The sequence below is a fragment of the Triturus cristatus genome, chromosome 4_1, assembly GCF_964204655.1.
Source record: "Triturus cristatus chromosome 4_1, aTriCri1.1, whole genome shotgun sequence".
Taxonomy (NCBI): domain Eukaryota; kingdom Metazoa; phylum Chordata; class Amphibia; order Caudata; family Salamandridae; genus Triturus; species Triturus cristatus.
In genome coordinates this window covers 777,079,146-777,084,376 of record NC_140585.1, presented here as the reverse complement: position 1 = coordinate 777,084,376, position 5,231 = coordinate 777,079,146, and positions in this window count along the sequence as shown.

Genomic DNA, 5,231 nt, shown 5'->3' with positions numbered 1-5,231 from the left:
CTGAGGCAACGATTGTTTTAATTTTAAAACCAAATAAGGATCCGTTGTCTGCAGAGTCCTATAGGCCCATATCTCTGCTGAACGTGGATTATAAGGTGTTCACAGGGATACTGGCAGCTAGGGTTGCAAAGATAATTAAGAGTGTAGTTCATAAGGATCAGAGGGGCTTTGTTCCTGGAAGGCAACTTAACGAATTGACTTTTACAATGCTCAGTGTAATCGATCTGGCTGAATCTCTAAATCTCCCTGTGACAGCAGTAGCAGTTGACGCCGCTAAGGCGTTCGATCAGGTCCATTGGCCTTATCTTTGGGAGACTTTGAGAGTTTTCGGATTTCCAGAGAACTTAATGAAAGTGGTTCAGTCTTTATATAGCGTTCCTAGAGCCAGAGTGTTAGTAAATGGGGAGTTAACGGAATGGTTTAATATAAGGCGAGGAACTAGACAGGGCTGCCCGTTGTCTCCCCTCTTATTTAATACCTATAATAAACCTTTCGCTGCCTCTATTAGACAAGATATTTCCATTTCTCCTTTTAGATTTCAGGATTTGGAGGTTAAATTAGCCTTATATGCTGATGATCTTATTTTGTACACTACTAACCCTAGGGAGGCTATACCTATTTTGATGACTAAGGCAGAATTGTTCGGGAAGGTCTCGGGATACAGGATCAACCGTGATAAAACTGAAATTATGGAGTGGAACCAACCTTCCCCGACACCCGGGGCAAAAAACCAAATGAGATACTTAGGTATTACAATTACGCAGAGGTTACTGGATGTTCCAAGGGTTAATTGGAGGAGGATTAGCCAGGAAGTAGGGAAATTATTGATAAGATGGGCAAATCTCCCTCTCAACCTATATGGTAGGGTCAATCTAATAAAAATGATTGTACTTCCAAAGGTTACCTTTCTTTTTAACACGATACCTCTTTCATTTGATAAAAATGAAATTGGAAAATTACAGGGTAAGATTGGAAGTTTTGTTTGTGCTTCTAAGGGCTCCCGTATATCTTGGAAGAGGTTAAGGAGAAGGTTGGAGAAGGGGGGACTGGCACTTCCAGATTTTTGGCTATATTTTCAGGTTTTTCATGTAAAAAACTTTAGGATGTTACTAAATAGACCAGATGATTCTGCATTAGGGCACTTATATGGGGCAATGCTAAGTGATCTCGGTGAAGAATATAGGCAATTTCTTTTTAAGTTCGGGATGCTAAATTTTTCAAAAAAGTGAAATTGAAGATCTTATTGCAGGCAGTAAAGAATTGGGTGTTTATTCGGAAAAAACTTGGAATACCGTATTACTCTGATCATGCTCCAATATGGGGTTCCCCCAGTACCCCAGCCAGCTCGGAGGATAATCTCAGATACAAGCGGGTATCTTAAGGTGGGGAGATCTGAGAATGGGAACGGATTTGCAGCCTCATGCATCAAGCCAAAATCCAGTCGGTAAAATACTGAATCGCTAATAACACCCGTTAGCGAGTAAATAACACCTAATCCCAATGCATCAACCCAAATACAAAAATCGCTATTTAAGGAATCCTTAAATAGCGATTCCTTAAATTGCGATTGCATTTAAGGAATCCCAAATTGAGATTCCTTAAATGCAATGCATGAAAGTTAAAAAATTAGCGAATTCGCTAATAGGGGGAGCAAATTACCATGAAGATGAACTGCATGGTAATTTGCTAAAAGTTTGAAAAATGCACTTTTGTGCATTTTTCAAAGTTTCATGTTGTGCACACACATGCCCTTAGAGCATGTGTGTGTGCAACATATGTGCACATATCAATTTCAGGGGTGCAATAGGGTGTCATTTTGACACCCTTGCACCCTTGAAATTGCATGAGCAATTTGCGAGAACCTACTGGTACTCGCAATTTGCTCATGAAATCTCCAATTAATTCCTATGGGCCTGGAGGCCCATAGGAATGATTGGGGCGGCATTCCTTAATTGCTACTCGCAATTTGCTAGTCGCAATTAAGGAAAGTTAAGGAATCGCTATTTGAATAGCGATTCCTACATGCATAGCCTTTTGCTATTCCTTATTAGCGATTCCTTATTTTTCGCTAATAAGGAATCGCAAATGGCATTGTTGATGCATGTGCCCCATGGTCTCTTGGGAGTCTTTGAAAGCATGTACTCGGTGACAATTAACCAGATTTAAATTCTATCAACTCTCCGCTTGGTGGGACAGGCAAAATTGGTGGGAACAGAAGGATGATTCCTGGTTAATTCAAGCGATGAAACCTGGCGGTATCAAAGGAGAAATTGCTCTTTGGTATCAAATTCTTATTGAAGCGGAAGATGACATTGACCAAGACATTCAAAAGATCTGGAGTCATGATGTTGTTAATATTAACCTTATTGATAACTGGATGACCTCATCTGCATTGCTTCAAGAGATAGTCAAACCTGCCTTCTTAAAACATAACCATCTGTTAACTTTATATAGAGCATATTGGTCCCCGGTAAAACTTACAAAAACTACCGGAAATCAATATCTGTGTTCAAGGTGTCAAGATCCTCTAGCAGATGACTATCATATGTTTTTAACTTGCCCAGAGATTACTAACTATTGGTCGGACCTACGTGAATTCTTGTCGGAAGTAACTGGAACACGGTTAAAAGTAACCCCCTCACTCATATTTTTGGGAATTCATGATAATTCTGTTTTCTTAAATAAGAGTGCAGTAAGATTAATATTTTATGTTTATTTTATTGGGAAGAAGAGAGATATGTAGAACGTGGAAATCTACAATCCCACCCCTTTTTTCAGAGTGCAAAAACAACATCATATATATCAGTAAACAGGATATGGCATGTGATCCAGGAAATCGGAGGAAAGTTTGGGATATGTTGGTTGACTGGTGTCAGAGGAATGGGGTCCAAGGATTAAGCCAATAAATAGCTGTCAGTCCTGGTCCCCTTCTTCTACGTGTCATGCTTAAAAGGGGTTGGAGTGGAAGCAGCTAGATTTCTCGTGTGGAATGACTCTTTTCCCGTTTGGCTTGCTAAGGGAAAGGGAGTATTGCCAACAAGTTAAGCGGCAAAATGAGGACCACAAAAAAAAAAAGGATTGCAATCGTCCCTTTAGTGGCCCGTTTGGCAACTAAACCTGACCACAGAGACAATCTACTCAGGAATCAACCCAGAAATAACTATATGGAGGCAGAAGTGAAACTTCAACTATTCAATGTCACAGACAAGTAGGTTCTGTCAGTTATCCATCAGGGTTACCAGACTCATTTTCTTCATCCCCATCTAATGGATGTATTTGGTCCTACACCGTTATCAAAGGACACGGTGAAAGCAGATGCTATGTTGGCAGGACTAGAAAAATTACTCTTAAGCATTGGCTCAAAGTGCCTCTTCACCAAGAGAAGAAATGTTTTCATCTTATTATTTTATTGGTTTGAAAGCCAGATGGATCTTTTAGTCTGGTTCGGAATCTGAATTCCCTAAAGGGATATTTAAAGGTGGTAGCTTTTTGCATGATCACTTCTTCATTCTATCATCCCGCTGATAAAGAAAGACAGCTTCATTGGGTCTGGAGGACGCATACTTCCACATTCCAGTCCACCCAATGTGTCAGCAATTCCTGAGGTTTTGCAGTCGGAGACTGACATTATCAGTTTCAAAATCTACCTTTCTGCTTGTCAACAGGACCTTTTCCAAGGTGTTGGACTCCATGGTGGATTTATTGCAACTTAATGGTATTTCCATCTTTCCATACTTGGATGATTGGTTAATTTCCACTACTCTTCTCAATCAGGCTCAAAAAAGCAGTTACATCAACCACCAATCTCCTCCAACAGACGGAATTTCAAGTTGAACATCCAGAAGTCTCACCTGGAGCTGGTTCAACAGATTCCGTTTATAGGAGCAATCTTCGACATCAAGAAATTATCTGTTTTCCTTCCACAGGACAGAATCAACACATTTGAGTCCACCCTGAAAGCTCTGTTGTCTTAGGTGGTAGCTCCATCCACGATCTGGCTGCGAGTGCAATGCATGTTGTCAGCAACAACTGCAGTAATCCCATTCATTTGTCTACACCTCAAGCCATTATTAAATTACGTTTTGAGTCAGTCAAATCCAGTATCAGCTCATTTTGCATCCTTAGTCCATGTGTCTTCTGCAATGTCTAAGAAATGCAATGGTGGCTGCATACAACCAACTTCGAGATGGCAATTCCCTTTTAGATCCTATCACCTGTTTAACTAACAATGGATGCCAGCTTGTGGGGTTGGGGAGCAACCCTGGAGGAGTTAGAACGCAAAGGACAATGCTCCCAAGAAGACAGGTTTCATTCCACTAGGTGGAGAGGACTGACAGCAGTATGGAAGGCAGTCCACATTTTTCATCCTTGGCTAAAAGACAAGAACCTGGTGGATTGACCAGACAATCTGGTAGCAAGATGTTATCTGAATTGGCAGGGGTACCAAGAATCCTCATTTAGATGACTTGGTGAATCAGATTTGTGTTTGGGCTGAGAAAAATCTGATTTCACCAAAGGCATTGAATTTTCACTCAGGCAGTTTGAGATGAAACCTTCATTTATCAATGGGCTGCTATTTTTCTCAGTCACTGTTTCTCCCTGGTCTGGAGGGCTCTTGTATGCCTTCTCTCTGATTCCCCTCCTACCGGGGGTGCTTCAGAAGACATAGGAAGATATAGGAAGTGATTTAATAGCTCTTTTCTGGCCATTCAACCAATGGATTACACTTCCATTGAGTTTATCTAAGGTCAGGTTTCTAAGACTTCTTCCCTCTCCCTCTTCTCTTCAGTTCCCTCTTTTACAGTTGGCACACTTTCCTGATGGCCTGGAACTTGAAAGATTGGTCTTGAAATATATGGGATGCTTTTCCAAGGTGGCAGAAGTTATTCAGTTGACTAGCAAAAAATCTCCACGTTCTTCATACAAAAAGTTTAGGGATTTCTTTTCTAAATGGTGTACTCTGAGAGGTTTTGATTCAGTGTTGGTTGATTCGTGAGTTTTAAGAGAGGGTTTCCTTACGAATCTAACTTCATCAATACTAGCAGCCAAGTTGGTGATTCTTAGAGCTCTTAGAGATTCTGATGGGGAATTGGACAAGATTACGCTATTGGCACTTCGATTGTTAAAGAGTTTTTGTTTGCGTAGGCAAGTCACAATAACCCATACTTCCCACTTGGAATTTGCATACAGTCTTCATGGGATTACAGCTTTCTTCTTTTGAACTCTTAGAA